General features: G+C 32.8%; 1 long non-coding RNA gene across 2 annotated transcripts; it reads left to right on the top strand.

Annotated features, from left to right (window-relative positions):
* Positions 1-883: 883 nt before the first annotated feature.
* LOC128220970 (uncharacterized) lies at positions 884-18,607 on the top strand. Of its 2 annotated transcripts, XR_008258865.1 has the most exons (5): positions 891-1,331; positions 2,181-3,921; positions 4,828-4,991; positions 14,736-14,842; positions 15,740-18,607. It is a non-coding gene; the product is annotated as an uncharacterized LOC128220970 (long non-coding RNA). The 2 variants fall into 2 exon arrangements; XR_008258864.1 differs by having other exon boundaries at positions 884-1,331; positions 2,181-4,991.
* The last annotated feature ends 227 nt before the right edge of the window (positions 18,608-18,834 follow it).

Below are 18,834 nucleotides of genomic sequence, written 5' to 3' on the forward strand. Positions count from 1 at the left end.
ATGGGCTTGCTCCCATCTTTTTTTAAAAATGCAATTGAAGTATAAAAGAAAATCAACCTGGTTACTATTATTTCTGCAAATTCAGTACCAAGGAGTAAAATAAATATAAGTGTTCAGATGCATTACGAGAAAAAAATATGTCTGGTGTTAAAACATGAGAGAGTCTCTTTAAACAGAAAAGTTTTGGCAGATAGTCAGTCAGATGATCATAATTGTATAAATAATAGCTTTTAAACGTCGTCATTCCTGTTCATCAGAGGTCGGATGATAAATATAATGCATAGCATCATCGCACTGGAGTACGAGAACGTTGTATACAGAGTATGTTTAAACTGAACATGCGTCTGTTTATTTCGATGTCCTAAAACGTTTAAACTGTTTAAAGGAACTATAACATTATGAAACAACAATTCTGATTACAGAAACTCATTGGCTCAATCTTTCCACATCCGCCCCTCCTTCAGAACAGAAATTGAATGGCTTAAAATGTTGGGCCGGGGTAGGTGTACTCCTCTAATTTACAGTCCGAAATAGGGCATTTTTATCTTAATATTGTATTTTCCCCGATATTGACTAAGAATGTATAAACGGACGACTGACCCCCCCCCCCCCACTGAATCTGCAATTGAGTACATGCATTAATACCGTCTCCGTAGCCTATTGGTTAAGGCGTAGCCTATTGAAGTCGTAGTCGTGGGTTCATTCCATGGTCCATTTAGCTCGATCCCTTTGCCGCGTGATGCCTGCCTCTCGGTACTTTAAGGATGAAAGTGGTTTAGTGGTGTAGGTTTCTGCTTCTTACCCATGACTATGTGGGTTCGATCCCTACCAGGGCTACTATCTCATGGATGGCCTCTCAAAAATGACACAGTAACAGTTTCTAGCCAGGAAACGGACTAGAGAGTGATTTTATCAGCTAATCACCTTTAGCAAAATCGAGCTTGTTTATTTTAGTTAGATTTAACCAATGAAAGTTGTACCCCTTCATCGGTGCTTTGAAAAATAATTAAAGGACCCTGTTTGAAGCAAGTGCTTGCGCTTTCACGGGTAATCCTTGACCGAGTGGTCTTAAGGAATACATTCAGTGTTCTCTAACCTTAAAGTCGATTAAAATTTCAATATTATAACCAAGTACCACCAGGAAGTATCTTTGGAAAATGCAAAATTAAGCAAACAGTTTGATTTTTTAGATTTATTAGTGAAATATGCATTTTGATAAAACAGTTTTCTGAAAAGGAATAATAAAACTACACATCTGACGCAGTTGTATATAATAAAACTGCTTTAGATTACACACAAGTTGAAAATGCCGATGGTATACGCGAAATCAGGTAACAACTAACATCTTGCATTTGTTATTTTCTTGAATATTCTATCAATATTAAATTAATTAGCAATTATATGATGACATGTATATATCCCAACTTTTTTTTAACCCAGCAGCTGTAATACTGTGGAAATCTCCAACTGGTGATTTCTCCAACTTCTGTGTTCTCCAACTTCTGTATTCTCCAATTGGTGAATTTTATCAATAGAAATTGACTGTGGAATTCTCCAATTGGAAATTTCTCCAATTGGAGAACCGTTTTTACAAAATCATAATTTTTGATTTTTTTTTAGATTTTAATAAAGTTAATAACTCTAGTACTCAAAACATAAATAGAAATGTAATTTTCTGTTCCAAATTGTAATATTTGATTTTTTTCAAATTGCTGATTTTTTCCCCCGTTTCGGCTCATATGGAAAATTCTCCAATTGGAGTTTGCCAAAACCCCGCGGGGGACCTAAAATCCAATTGGTGGCCAACGGGAGAAATCAATTTTGGAATTAAAATTTTCATATTTCTTAAAACTTTTTTTTTAATTTTGCTTAAAATATTTCTTATTTAATGGGCAAACTTTCTATGTGTCGCTTTTGAAGTTGATATCTAAGATAATAAAAAAACTAAGTTTGCAAGTAAACCGGATTTGCAAACTTATACCGGATGCTGTTTTATGGTAAATATACATTACTGATAACAGGATTGTAACCGTGTATTTAATAGCTGAAAACGCATACATATTAAATGATTGATGATTGCTTAAAGATTTACTTTCGTCTCATGAGGTAAAAATACCGTAATTTCTGCATTTTTCTTTCAAATCAAACTCGGTATCTCTTAAAAGAACGATTGTTTTCAGAGGAGCTAAGCACACATTCTCGTATGACCTGTGCTCGGCTTGACGTCACATGATCAAGTCTTTAGGACCGTGATGATTCCTGTGTGATGGACAACACCAACTTGAGATCGTTAGCATCTTCAATAACATGAACACTTGCACACATCTATCTAAGTACACTTCAAGAATTAGCAGTCGTATAATGGCAGAACATTTCAAGTCGGTGGGGACATTCTACAATCAAACAACCCCTTGGCTATAAACTCTACATCTACAACAACAAGGCAGCAGCAACAACAACAACGATGATTCCCTGTTTTCAGAATGATAACATGAAAAGCAGTGCTACATAAAACATTGACTAAATACCAAATTTGACAACAGTCCTGTCAGTGTTAATTACTTGTACTTAATCTGCAGTGTTATTTTCTAATTGTTAACTATGTTTATTAATTACCTGAGGGCTAATTACCAATTAGTCTATATTATGTCAGACATTTTGACAAATAACGTGTCAGTTTACTTTCTATTGCTTACGAAAAGAAAATCTTGCATTAAAAAGGGACGGTATCTATACGTATCTATACAATTTGATATCATTGTTTGGGATTTAGGCACAGATTTTCTTTTGCGTATTTTTTGTCGAAAATACAACTTGATCATCATTGTTTGGGATTTAGGCACAGATTTTCTTTTGCGTATCTTTTTTTTTGTCGGAATTACTTTTTTATTTCTTTATTATTTACCGGTTTGGGGTTGAGAAACATAGTTTCTTACGATTTTATTTATCTATTCAATTATAACCATTGTTTGGGGTTGACGCAAAGATTTTCTTAAAAATCTTGATAAAAAAGGGACGAATGTCACGTAACAGAGTTTAATACTATAGAATGTGACGTAATACGTTATAATTAAGATATAATTAAGATTTAATTAAATGGATATGTGTCTACATATTGCATGTTTAGTAATGTAGGGCATATTTGATTGTCATTTGAATATGAAGATGGTTGACAGCCGACCTGGTACAAATGTACAAAATGGTCATGTTAATTACAAAAACGTGTATTCCTGTGGTTGTAAAGCTGTCATAGGTAGACAACAAATTAGTACAAATTAGTATAAAAGAGATGATTTGGGATGTGAAAAGAGAGTAATTTTAGTATTACAATTTGGAACAGAAAATTACATTTCTATGTATGTCTGTAGTACTAGATTCATAAACATAATTAAAATCTAATAAATAATCAAAAATTATGATTTTGTAAAAACGGCTCTCCAATTGGGAAAAATTCCAATTGGAGAATTCCACAGTCAATTTCTATAGATAAAAGCCACCAATTGGAGTTCACAGAAGTTGGTGATCACAGAAGTTGGAGGAATCACCAGTTGGAGACTTTCACCGTATAACATCTGCTGGGGAGAAATAAAGTTGTGATATATACATGTTATGATATTATTGCTCATTAATTTAATATTGTAGATTATTCAAGAAAATAACATTGCAAGATGTTACCTGATTTCGAGTATTACATCGGTGTTTTCACTTGTGACGTTGTGTGCAATCTAAAACAGTGATCTTAAATACAACTGCGTTAGATTTGCGAATTATTTATCCTTTTCTGAAGCCTTCTGGTCCTAGATGCTCGAAAATATTAAATACTTTTAAAAAGAATAACTTACTAATTTTCATTTCCTGGTGGGCTCAATTTGTGTCTTTCAGTTAATCGAATAGGTTAGAGAACACCATCTTATATTGTCAGTAGGTACATTAAACTATGTTGACTTAGTGACAAACTTAATTTGATCACTCCAATTTAAAGAAAAAAACCTTTCGATGTGTATCTTTTATCCTATGCAAAAGTGGCTTCTTTTTATTATTTCGTTTCCATCACTCACGGTATGTTATTTTTCTTGTCATATGAAATGGGTACATATATGTATGATAGCACTATCACGAACCTATTACCAGTATAGGTTAAACAATTATTTATAAGTCAGTGATATTATTTATAAATGTTCTATAACATTGTGTATTGACTTAATACTTCGTAAAAAAATAAGCTCAACAATCATTCTTTGTTTCAGAATTCATCCATTTCAAATGATTCTTTGAAAAGGAGCCATTATCTCGGTTCACTTATTGTCAGGGTTTAGGAGCTGTAGCTAAAAGCAGTGACGAAATTCGTTTACACTCTTAAATTGTGCTCAGTTACATTGAACACCTGCCATAACTGAATGATAGCTTTACATTGATAAATAAGAAGTAAATATATCCAAATACTATTGCAAGTGGTATTTTTTTGCAAAAGTGTATAGCCCTTCACGCAATTCATGATAGTTTAAAAACTCATGTCTTGAATGACATTATCTTTGATCAAGTATACGTTCTAAGCATTAGGAATGATATTGTTCATATTGTTTCATCCTGCTACCTGTTTGCATGTTTTTGTTCGTTTATCAAATATACGCATGTACTTTGCTTATCAATATCATGTCCACGTGTTTGTGAATGGAGGATAAAGATACTGTAATAATGTTTCAAAGATGAATATCGTTAAACACGTTGATTAAATATTAACATATTTTTAAATCACATAAGTCACGGTGACATTTATGAGAGTTAGGCGAAGATTTTGTGATGGATTTTATATTTGCTACTGTACAGTAGGGGAGGTTACTGCGTAGGAGACGAACATTTTCTTAAACCGGTTTAGCATCAAATCAAGTAGGACCTACTCCGGTGACCTCAGACGAACATTCGTGTAAAAATGGATTGAAATGGACAATCATAAAATTTTGGGCTATGGACTTATTGAAGACAACTGTATGGTAAGTCTAAATGCCGTTTGTTTTCATGATGGTTTAAATGATAAGAATTGTTTGTTATTTTTGATCACGCACAGGTATGCCCCCCCCCCCACATAGTGACATTACTCCGCAAAGCTTTGTCTGCTTTTCCCCCGCAAAATTTCCTCGGGAATGGGCGTAACCTAGGTTCCCTTTGGTGCGAGGACATTTTACCATCAGTTCATTCCTGCAGGGAAGGAATTTAAGCGGGGGTTAGTCCACCTAAATGGCCTTCAGTCTTTTGAAGATTTTTAGACTATGGCAGACTCGAGACAGGGATACATAATGTAGTTAGTGTCGGTTAGAACCAGCCGCCCACCCGGGTAGCCCAGTTGGTTAGAGCGCCATGCTAGTGTTCCGGCGGTCGTGGGTTCGAGCCCCACACCGGGCGTACTTTTCCTCCCAGGTTAACTTTAATAACAAATGTCAAAATAATAAAAAAGTATCCCTGATTGCTAATTATTGTAGCTTTATAAAGCCGGGGTTGGCTGAACCGAAAATCCCACTATTCCCCGGACCTGGGGAGTTCATGGTTACAATTGACTGCAATCATTTTTTTGAAAAAAAAAGGTAAAAAAGTGTTATTGTTTATCCTTCAAACTAAATTCAATTGACGCCAAGTCTATTGCTAACTATTGCACCAGTCAATTGTACATAGAAACAGTGATTCTTCACAATCATGTGCTTATTTGTTTGTCATACTGTACCAAATTATTTGGGAATATTGTTAGCACATGTTTTAATAATACCATTTTACCTCAGGACAATTTTTCAATAAGAACTCAGTCAAGTATGAAATATTTCCATTTTGGAAGAATGCTGTAGATCTTTTACATTTGAAGATTTGGAAATTATTATTGGTTATTCTTTAAAAAGTGTCAAAATTTGAGTAGATCTATGGTAATGCAATTAGTAGCTCAAAATTTTAATCCTTCAATTGTTATTTTAAAAACTGTTTTACTTAATGATAAAGGAAAATTATTCATTTTATTAAACAGATGTACACAAGAAGGTATGCAATTCTAATTTTGTTAATATTATCCAAAATTGAAAACTTATGGCTAAGTATCTGTAGATGTTGATATATATTATATATATACAATTGACTGTTTTTATTGCTTATTAGTGTTGGGAATCGGACTGAAATACTTTTCGGTTTATGAAAACAATCAATGATCGATTATTAATCGTTTTAATCATTATTTAACTATCTTAGGTCATCATATATAAGGCATATAGATAAACTACATGAACCAGTTTAAGAAAAAATGTTCCCTTACAATATTATTTGTACATTTATTTGTATAAATTACATTATTTATTCAGAACGCAACTATACTTTAGTGTTTACAAGTTACTATTACAGATCATGAGACTGCAGGCTCTAAATTTTGTGTAGGGTATTGAATACATGTGTAAAGTAAACACAAAGAAAAATATCAATTTCGTTTTGATAATCAGTCAGTAACAAGTAAAACAAACAGTTGAATATTCTGTGTTTTACAAGAACATTTTCTTTCAGAAAACTGAGAAAACTAAATTATTACATGATTTAAGAAGTAAACAATACCGGTAACATTTTAAAACCACAAAAGTGTGATGTTGAGAACCAATCCTTTTGCAGTTAAATTACAAAGAAAATTTGTAATAAGGTACTGTAGTGAGCTACTGACATGATAATATGACTAGATAACACAACATAGTACCACATGAACATTTCAACATTAACATGTATTGACCAGAAACAAAATATATTTTCAAGACAATCTTTTAACTGGTAGTCGGTAGTGGTTACATCTCTTGTTTCTATAATCGATTGTTCAAATTTCACTATCGATTGTCGCTGATGAAGGCCTTTCCGATCAATTGTCGATTATAACTGATCTTCGGCACAACACTATTGCTTATACTTCAGCGTTTTGAGATTTCATTAAGTTTCAAGTAATATTTTTCATATACTATATCAATATAATTTCCATGTTCTTTTTTTTTAATAATGATATAGATAGACTATACTAATTAGTGATGTTCTGATGATCAATTATAATGAAAAAATAACTGGTATGTTCCTGAAATCAGTTTTTCTTCTTTCATCTTGTCAATTTTGTTCAGTTGTAATCATTAACAATATGGCTAAAGCAACAACAACATTAATAGTGGGTTTTTTTTGGTGAAATTTACTGCCTTACTGCCTTCTTCCCTAGTGAAAACTTGTCCATTTTTCACCATATTTTATGATTTCCAAATTTGATAAGTGGAGATTTCATAACATTAATGAATAAAAAATCTTGAAAAGACTTACTATAAATTAACAAAATAATATATGCATAAAAATCTTTAAAACATGTAGTATATAGAATATTTTAGCACAAGCCCACAATCATGCACTGGTGAAAATTATGTCATCGGGGCTTGTTCTAATTCTGAATTTAATATAGCAGGGCTTGAAAAAAAAATATGCCAAGCAATAGAGTAATAATTCAGGCTTGTTCATCCCGAACTCCAATTTCGATGATATATTTTGCCATTAAAATCTAAATTAGATATTTAAGCCTGATTTTGTATTTTTCCCAATGTCAACTTTTTTTCCCAAATTGTATTGTACAGGTGGTAAAAATAATTCCATAAAATACACTAACTAGATATTTTCAATCCTTTACCTAACATAAGTAGAGTAAAGGATGATGAGTTTTTGTACAAGAATAAAATTACAAGAACGGTACCAGGTATTGTCAAAAAATATTTCTTCTATTAATAAACAGTAACGTGATTTGAACTGATTACCAATAGTCAAACCAGTGTGTGTATACCACGTGATAAATTACGTCATATATGCTACGTCGGAAGGCAACATTTTGCTTAAAATGAACACTTAAATTAAAGATACCTTTTCTTTTACACCACCATTATAAATGAAACAAAGGGCAGTCTATGCCGCTTAAAGAGCCCTGCATTTGTTTTATTACCGACATTTGATAAAGTCATTAGTTTCATCAAACGCTTCGCCCGTTTTCAAAATCATGTTTTGACAGTGCTCCGTCCGACGGCCGTATTGTGAAAAGGTTTGTCGAAGTGTTTAAAGCAATTAAACTTGCAATCAAACTCTGGTAAATGGCCGAAAGCAAGGCTCCGTAGGTGGCGTAGACTGCGCTTTGTTTCATTTAAAATGGTGAAGAAATAGTAAAGTTATCTTTGCTTAAAGTCTTTTTAGCTCACCTGTCACTTTGTGACAAGGTGAGCTTTAGTGATCGCCTTTTGTCCGGCATGCATCGTGTGTCGTCCGTCAACAATTTACTTAAAAGACATCTCCTCCTTAACCGCTTGGCCAATATTAATAAAACTTCATAGGGATGTCCTTTGGGTGGTCTTCTATCAAAGTTGTTCAAAGAATTCAATTCCATGCAGAACTCTGGTTGCCATGGCAACCAAAAGGAAAAACTTTAAAAATCTTCTTCTCCCAAACCACAAAGCTTAGGCCGTTGATATTTGGTAGTTAGGATCACCAAATAGTCCTCTACCAAGATTGTTCAAATTATGGCCCTTGGGTCAAAATTGGCCACGCCCCGGGGGGTCATGGGTTTTCTCTATATATTTATAGTGAAAACTTAAGAAATCTTCTCCTCTGAACTTACTTGGTCTAGAGATTAGATATTTGGCATGATTCATCGTCTAGTGGACCTCTACAAAGTTTGTTCAAGTTATGGCCCTAGGGTCAAAATTGGCCCCACCCCGGGGGGTCATGGGTATTTTCTATATGTTTATAGTTAAAACTTCAAAAATCTTCTCCTCTGAACTTACTTGGACTAGACCTTAGATATTTGGCATGATTCATCGTCTAGTGGACCTTTACAAAAATTGTTCAAATTATGGCCTTGGGGTCAAAATTGGCCACGCCCCGGGGGGTCATGGGTTTTCTCTATATGTTTATGGTGAAAACTTCAAAAATCTTCTCTTTTGAACTTACTTGGACTAGAGCTTAGATATTTGGCATGATTCATCGTCTAGTGGACCTCTACAATGACTGTTCAAATTATGGCCTTGGGGTCAAAATTGGCCCCGCCCCTGGGGGGTCATGGGTTTTCTCTATATGTTTATAGTAAAAAAAATCAAAAATCTCCTCTGAACTTACGTTGCTTAGAGCTTAGATATTTGGCATGATTCATCGTCTAGTTGACCTCTACAAAGTTTGTTCAAATTATGGCCCTGGGGTCAAAATTGGCCCCACCCCGGGGGGTCATGGGTATTTGCTATATGTTTATAGTTAAAACTTCAAAAATCTTCTCCTCTGAACTTACTTGGACTAGACCTTAGATATTTGGCATGATTCATCGTCTAGTGGACCTTTACAAAAATTGTTCAAATTATGGCCTTGGGGTCAAAATTGGCCACGCCCCGGGGGGTCATGGGTTTTCTCTATATGTTTATAGTGAAAACTTCAAAAATCTTCTCCTTTGAACTTACTTGGACTAGAGCTTAGATATTTGGCATGATTCATCGTCTAGTGGACCTATACAAAGACTGTTCAAATTATGGCCTTGGGGTCAAAATTGGCCCCGCCCCCTGGGGGGTCATGGGTTTTCTCTATATGGTTATAGTAAAAAAAATCAAAAATCTCCTCTGAACTTACGTTGCTTAGAGCTTAGATATTTGGCATGATTCATCGTCTAGTGGACCTCTACAAAGATTGTTCAAATTATGGCCTTGGGGTCAAAATTGGCCCCGCCCCGGGGGGTTAGGGTATTCTCTATATGTTTATAGTTAAAACTTCAAAAATCTTTTCCTCTGAACTTACTTGGACTAGAGCTTAGATATTTGGAATGATTCATCGTCTAGTGGACCTCTACAAAGATTGTTCAAATTATGGCCCTGAGATCAAAATTGGCCCCGGCCCCTGGGGGGTCACGGGTTTTCTCTATATGTTTATAGTGAAAACTTCAAAAATCATCTCCTCTGAACTTACGTGGCTTAGAGCTTAGATATTTGGCATGATTCATCGTCTAGTGGACCTCTACAAAGTTTGTTCAAATTATGGCCCTGGGGTCAAAATTGGCCACACCCTGGGGCTGATGGGTTTTCTCTATATGTGTTATAGTGAAAACTTAAAAAATCTGTGCAATATATGACAGGTGAGCAATTCAGGGCCATTTGGCCCTCTTGTTTTAAATCAAAATATTGCCTTCTGACGTAGCATTTATGACGCAATTTATCACGTGGTTTACACACACTGCAAACAGGAACTGATTCCCAACACTTTAGTTCTATAAGCATTCTGTGCAACTCTCCAAACTTGCCCCAGGGTCTGAAGTAAAAAAAAAATGACCTCATAAATATTCTGCTTTGTGGCATGTTATTAAATGCTTGATCAACACATATCCACTGAATATTATATTGTTTTTATATGTCAACACATAAGAATTGAATTTGATGTGGAATTTACCCGCAAGACGGATACATATTAAGAGTTATACAAACTGTAATGATACTAAATATACTATATAAATGTATCTTAAAATGTCTGACCTCATAAAATCCAAAAGAATCAGTTACTACAATTCAAAAAAAGATTTTGGTATTAATTTTCTGTCACATAGCTTAGACTTTAAAATTCTAATTAGCTCTTAAAACATGATTTAACATAAGTCATATATGCACTTGCCACTTGACCATTACAAGTTAAAAGGCCATAAATCACTGACTGTGTAAATCACTGATGGTGCAATCAATTGGAAACAAATGGAAATATTACTAGATTTTGATTGGATGCCTCCATTCAGAGTTTATTATATATCAGGATTTTGATCCAATCACATTGTGTGTTATACCTAATCTGATGACAAAACAATTTTTAGGCGGAGCTAAATTAGTCCCACCCAATCAAGAAAGGAACATTACTTTGAATTTGTGTCATTAAGAATCAAAACTCTTCCATATTTCTGTATATTTTCTAAGCATTCTCGTTCATTTAGAATGTCAAGTGTCATCTTTGATCCCATTTCTAAATGTAAATAAAATCCCGTATTGCTGTTAGCATTTCTTATTACATCATCATTTCATTTTATGTTTAAATAATTGCTTTGCTTATTTATTAGACTAGTTAATAGTGAAACAGACAGTGTTTCTGTAATGAATATGGAATTCTTTATAATTGGAGATTTTGGAAATGGAAATTTAAGGGGTTTGCTTTAAGAATGAAGGCAATGAAAAATAATACATTTTACATAAAAAAGTTGTTAAAATTCAAATCTAAATCATACTCTTTACCTGAAAAAGAATTTATTTATTTATTTTTTTATTCTTGAAGTACAGATATATATATGTCATATTTTCCATTTTAGAATTTTTAAAGAAAGTTGAAGAACTTGAGAAAAAGAAATTTTAGAAAGAAAATTTTCAGTCATATGATTAAGTGAATGTATCAGTTAGTCAGAGACCTAATATTCTACTTTGCTTTGCAAATGCTTTGTCTTTTTAATTGTAGTGCAGTGAAAGTTGTGTTTCTTTTATGAATATATATGGTACTCTTTATAATAGGAGATTTTACTTAATCATACCCTCATTGAACAATTTCTTATAATATAAGGGAATGGTTTCTGGAGGAAAAATAATAAAAGTAATAGATTTTATAGTATCAAAAAGGCTATTGATTGAAAGTATTATATTAAATCTTTATCAAACTCTTCACTTTGATAATAATTTAAAAATTGAATGATTCTAAAAATATCGAGCTATATGTAATAATTTAAACAAATTTGAAGAGCTTGAGAACCAGAAATTTACAACTTTTAATATTTAGTGTAGCATCTTTTCTGTACTAGGTAGTGTCAAGGTTTTTTCTGCAGTCCTACTGTGGGGACATTTAAAAGTGTCTGACAAGTTTATGATATACACAGAATGGTGTCACTGTTTCCCACAAGGATCATAAAAACAATGAAAAGGCCTTTTTTCAAAGAACGAAGTCATTCAATACACAGGAAAAGCAATAAATAAGGCCATTTCATAGTAACTTAAATTTAGACTTAGAAAAAGAAAACTTACAAGTATGGTGGTGCCTAGAATTATGCTATTTAAATGACTTATCAGTATGTGGAAAATGCAGCTATTATAATTTCAACAACTTTAAGGTTTAAATGACAGTATATTAATTATAAATTATTATTCACAAGTAGTTTTAAGGTCAATATGTTTTAAATTTTATTGGGACTTTCCTAAGTGGCGGTGGGGGACAATATTGTGCGAGTGTTCTTCAGGGTTGGAGCTGTGGAGGATGGTATATTAACGTTGACACACTTTAATAATTGTTGACACTCAAATAGGATTATCAAATATATATTTTGATATTTAAAATATTCAATCAAGTTCCATTTCTTGAAACACATATATGATATGTAAACGTGAATTAATCGCCAAATTATAATAAATTAAAGCTGCACTCTCACAGATTTACCAATATTACAACTGTTTTTTTTTATTTTTGTCTTGGAAAAAGCAAATTTTGATTGAAGATTGCTGACAAAAGCTAACATCAAAGATTGGCATATTTCGGTCAGAAATTAATAATTAATGGCTTAAGCCTTACTAACGATTTAAGAAAACTGCATAAAACATTAATATATATGTGTGGCATGTTAGTATTAAAAGTTTAGCAACTAAAAAAGAACACAAGTCATGCATTCAGTGACATATAAAACAATAAAATTGTATTGTTCAGAATTTAAGATATAAAGAAGAATATAGTAAAATTAATGTACATTTTTATTTATTTTTAATTCAATATACATAAATCACAGACCTATAAACCATAGTTTATAGGTCCATGACAATATATCATTGAAGGCTACTGACCCTGATCAAATTTTGATAAGAAATTTTTCAGTAGCAACTCTCTGACTGTTATCTTTGCCTTCATCTAAAAGCACCAAGTATTGTCATGGTAACTGTCTTTACTGTGTATAATTAAGATCTTAGTTGATCATTTTCCTACTGATATTTATTAAATATAGTCAATTTGCCTGCTAATAGTTTAAATGATCTTATTGACAAAATAAATTGGAATGGTTGAAAAAAGCATATCATTAAAATTTGCTGTTGGAATATATTCTGTGGAATAAATAATAGAATTATATAGAGATATATATAGTTACTTTAAATAAGTTTTGTTTTTAACTAAATTACATAAAAAAATGAATTGAACTGTTGTTTTTTCACACAAATTTTTTTTGTTCATTCCTAGATCTTTTGATGAAAAAAATATGTTTTAGATCACCTGCATCATTGTCATAAAAAAACATTAGCCTATTCAGATCACTAAAACTCAAAACATGTTCAAGAAGTGAAAGCCCAAAATTGGCAAATACTGAGACAAATGAACTTGGTTTTGTTATATATCAGTGTGTGTATATCACATGATATGTGCAGTCACAAATGCTGCAACAGTAGGCAATATTCCTTTGAATGACTTAAAAGTTAAAACAGAAGACAACTTTTATTTTTCTTCACCATTTTGAATTAACTAAAGGACAGACTATACAGCTGCAAAGAGCCCTGTATTTGTTTTCTTACCGGTGTTGATAAGATGATTACTTTTCTCAAACACTTTAAAGCTGCACTCTCACGGATTTACCATTTTGACAAATCTTTTATTTTTTGTCTTTGAATGAGCCAATTTTTGCCAAAATATCTGCTATAAGTGATATAAGACTGCTGACATAAGATCTGACTAAACTAATTTTAATGGCATAAAGCATTACTAACAGTTTAAGAAAAATGCACAAGTATCCATTTTTTAAATTAAAATCGGTGATCTGATTTTTTGTCAGCACTCTTATATCACTGCTTTCCATTCATTTTCGCATAAAGTGGCTCATTCCAAGATAAAAAAAAAAACTTTTTCAAAACGATCAATCTGTGAGAGTGCAGCTTTAATATACCTGTAAAGACTTGTCATAGTGTGCCAAGAAACTAAACTCTCGATCAAACTTTGGTAAAAGATCAAATGCGGGGCTCTGTGTGTGCGGCATAGACTGTGCTAATTTTTATTTAGTATGATGAAGAGCTAGTTAAGTTATCTTCATATGAAGCAAAAAAAATGTTTCAATACCCTGTATGAATTTTCTTCACCGGATATTGATTCATAAAAAAACTTGCTGTAGGGTGCGGAGCTACTTTTCGCTATATGTCTAAATGGAAAAATCTTCTCCTCAGATCCTGCTGGCCTGTTTTCAAAATAATGTCACAGAAATGTTCCTAAGGTTACCATCTGTCAAATTCCTTTACCATATGTTGATCCATAAAAAATATGGTTTCAGAAGGGGGGGATTAGTGGGTGTGGTAGTGGATCTTCACCAAAAGTGTTCAAATGTCCCTAAAGTGAAATATAGCCCTGAGTTATTTACACCCCATAAAGTAGTAGTCTTACACATTTATTTGTTCATGTTCTGTCAACAACTATGCCATGTTATTTCAATTTTTATATAACTTATATTGTATTATGAAATATCATTGATAATATAATTATGTAGGATTTGAAAAAACAACAACTGCATACTGTTATAAATAAAATATGTATATTTTACCAATATATTATCGATGTTGGCCTGTCCAATTTGTATTTTTCCGAGAGTCAATTTTGTTCCCCAATGTGCAAGGCACAAGCGGTGAAAATAATTCCAATAAAAGTCACTAATTATTATTATTGTTATTATTATTAATACACTATTACTGTTTCAGGAGATAAACAGAAACACAGAGGTGCTATACTTTCTGATGGAAAAGACAACAAAAGCATCTCCCATCATTTTGGCGTGGCTCAGATCAAGAGGAGAAATTTAAAAAAGGTAATAACTGAGCAACTAAGAACATGCAAGTTGCACTGGTTAGAGTGTAAGACCCATCTCGCTTCATGAGAATTGATAATCATCAATGTATTAAATCAAGAAATTGAATGTAAGTGTCTTGTCTTTTGCAGTGTTTTTGAAATAGAATTTATTAAAAAAAAAAACCTAATTATTTTTTAATATGATTGTGAATGTGTGATGTTTTCTTCTGATCATTCTCTCTCAAAACCAGATATAGCAAACATATTTCAAGTTGTAGATTTTTTTGTTTTACTTGTAAATATAGTTCTGAGGTTGTATTTTAGGCAAAGCCTTTTTATTCTGCTCAATACAAACTTATTTTGTAAGAATTATGGCCCTTTGTAATTTTTAAACAAATACATTTTTTTTTATGTTTTTGTAAGCCCATTATAAAGGGACATTTAATATTTTCACCAGCTGCATTATAAAGTCAGACCGAAAGTGTCCAGTAAGTGTTCAAACAATAACTAATTTAGAATCCTTTCTCAAATCAGGTGAGCAATATATATAGGGCCATCTCTGTGTTTGTCTGACAAAAAAACAATAATCAATATTTGAGTTAAATTGACAAATATTGTTGTAAAATGTTTATGAAGACATACAATTGGATTACTTTTGGGTTAATAGGATTATGGTTTCTGCACATAAAAATATTTAGAATATATTTGGGTCAGTCGGTTCATGTTCAATATTACTGATAGTATAAGTGGAAGCAGTGACTTAAAATAAATTACCAAACAGTTTATGCTCAATTGCTTTGAGTTAACATACAAGATATGACACTTGGAATACTAGATCTTGGTGGCATAAATAAAAGACCTTGTTTTGTCACATTAACTTGTAGTCAAGCACTAACTTCCTCTAAATTCTCTTCAGGTGATGGTTGGGCACAAACAAGAAGACATAGATCACAGGCGTATAGCATATGAGTAGACAGGAGTTTCACACTCTGCCAGACTTACTTCCTCAGACGAGCAGATTTAGGCTTCTCAAGATCACGCACTGCACACTAAGACATAGTCTTTGACTACAACAAGGCCTTAGGGGATGAAAGTACAGAGAGGTCCAATTGAAATCAATTCTGTGCTGCGTCATTTCTTTATTCTAGAGGTTGATGGACATGATTTATGGCATCAAGTGTGCAGTTTGTCAACTAACTATCAACACAGCAGTCTTGTTCACCAGCTGCTCAACTTGAGCTTTTAGCTTTATTGCTTGAAGCCACTGTATAAGAGGAGGGAAGGTGCAGACTCATCAAAAAGTCTCAAGGTTGAAACTAGGAAGAGAAGTTTGTCAAGAGTGTGAATATTTGCTTTGAAAACAATTGTTACAATGATTTGGTTTCCTTTGAAACTTGATACATACTATGTGTATGTTGAATGAATTGAGATGCTTAAATAAAGAACCACTATTCAAATATCAGGAAACTGCATTTTTCATACTAAATTGGTAAATGATGTCACCATTTCCTGTATGTATTTAGATAAGATATGTTTCCACAATTAATATTTTTAGGGACTATTTCTCAACGTAATGAAATAGATTAAATTTGTACAGCGTGATATGAGCTTAATATGTGTTTTCTGTTTCCTTAAAATTGATGAAAAATTGTCAGAAGGTAATGAGACCAGTATCCATTACTGCAATCATACAATAAAAAATACAGGGACAAGCCCACTGCTCATATAATATGATTAAACCTTGTTTAGGGGCATGAGGCAAACAGAGTTACTTTCAAATGTTAAAGATGCACTCTCACACTTTGGATGTTTTGACAACTGTTTTCATTTTTAGCTCTACTGGCCAAAGGCCAGAAGAGCTTATGCGATGGTAATGTGTACGTAGTATGTGCATCTGTAAACAATCCTCGTTTACATGATACAGCCTACAGTTCCTTTCGAAAACCAGCCAGATCCGCCCATGTATGCCTAGTTTATGGGCCTTGATAGTATACAAAAATCAGTGTGTCAGTAGGCAATTGCTCGTTAACATGATACAGCCTTTTTGATTGTATCTCAATGAAACTTGTACAGTATCTACATATCCATATGAGCTCGGTTCCTTTCGAAAACCAGCCAGATCTGCCCATGCATGCCAAGATTATGGGCCTTGATAATAAAAAAAAATAGTGTGTCAGTAAACAATTGCTCGGTAACACGATACAGTCTTCAGTTTTGATTGTATCTTGATGAAACTTGTCCAGTATATCCATTAGAGCTCAGTTCCTTTCAAAAACCTGATCTGCCCATGTTTCCTGGATTATTGGCCTTGAAATTATTAGATGATGGGCCTTGATAGTATAAAAAATGCTATTTTGTAATAAATGCTTGCGAATATGATACAGTCTTCAGTTTTGAGTATTCAGATACCCATAAGGGGTTGGTTCTTTTCGAAAACAGTGATGTTGACCACACAAACCCAGCCAGTAGAGCATAGGCCCTTTTGGGCCTCTTGTTTGTTTTGGATTGGTACCATCCAGTCTTTGCGAAAAATGCATGGAAACCAGTAATATAAGACTACTGACAAAAAATTCAATTGCAGACTTTTTTATTTAAGTTAAAACATTGATGTTTTATGCACTTTTCTTAAACCGTTAGTAACATTAATCTTCGAAGGAAATATGAAATCTGGGATTTGATGTTTTGTCAGCAATCTTTTACCATTGGTTTGCTGATATTTACGCAAAAATTTGCTCATTCCAAGACAAAACAAAAGTTGTTAAAACGGTATATCTGTGAGAATGCAGCTCTAAATGTTTTGGCAAACATGTTTTTGATTTGGCAGCACAATCAATCTTGAACATTGCTTGATTTTACTGCTGTATTAGAAATTACAGGGGGAATGGGGGATTTTTTTTAGTGTTTTTATTGCTTTTTGTGATTCATACAGTCATACTTCATTCCCCAGGGCACAACTTACAAATAGACAGAACAGGAAAATGGTCATTTTAAAAGGTCAAGGACAATGCAAGTTGAACAATCATATTGTTCATGGCTTGTATTTTTGGTATATTTTGTTGCATATATGCTATAAAAAAAGTTGAAAGTTAAAAATAACTTCATAGTTGAAATGATGGCTTTGAATGGTTTTGTCAGTTGAGAAACAGCACTATTAAGAAATATGTTAATGGTACTTTATTATTTTAATCAATTTTAGATATTTGTATGAAAATTATTATCTTATTTTGTACATGAGACCTTTTAAACAGTTATTTATAATTTAACAATGTGTAAATGATCAAAACTTAAAGCTGCACTTTCACAGATTGTCATTTTAGACACTTTAAAAATTTTGTCTCAAAAGCTGATTTGGTTATCATTCCTTTAATTCAGTCATATTAGATAATTCACAATAGAACCAATCAAAAATGTTTGGTAAGACTGCCGAAAAGTTCATTTACATTAAATTGTTCGTAATGCTACTATACCCATAAAACATCATTTTAGCCATAAATATGACAAAATGCAATCTGATCTTATTTCAGAAGTCTTATATCACTTAAAATTGGGTCTATGCAAAAAATGGTCTATTTATAGACCAACAATAAAAGAGTGCCGGTAGTCAAAACGATCAATTAGTGAGATTGCAGCTTTAAATACACCTTTTTAAGTCCGCTGTAAAATTCCAATGGTTTGCCTCAATCTTTAAAGCTAGCATACTGTTTAATTGACAGCCATACTTTTTGTTTAAAAGTGTCATGATATGTTTGTACAATGTGTTTATATAATTCATTAAAGAAGTCAAAACAAATTTGTTTATCTTGTAATTTGTTTTCTATTATTTAAATGACCCAGACGAAAATTGGAAACGTCAGTGCTAGTTCTTTTACTGCTAATATTCAATGAAGTTTCTATTGGTGTAGCAGCAAGGAGGTGTTACATTAAGGATGCATCATATAAACCAAATTATACATTCATATGCACAACATACAGGCGTGTAGCCACCTATACGTGAATACGCGGCTGAAAAAA

This window comes from Mya arenaria, chromosome 2, assembly GCF_026914265.1.
Source record: "Mya arenaria isolate MELC-2E11 chromosome 2, ASM2691426v1".
Lineage (NCBI taxonomy): Eukaryota > Metazoa > Mollusca > Bivalvia > Myida > Myidae > Mya > Mya arenaria.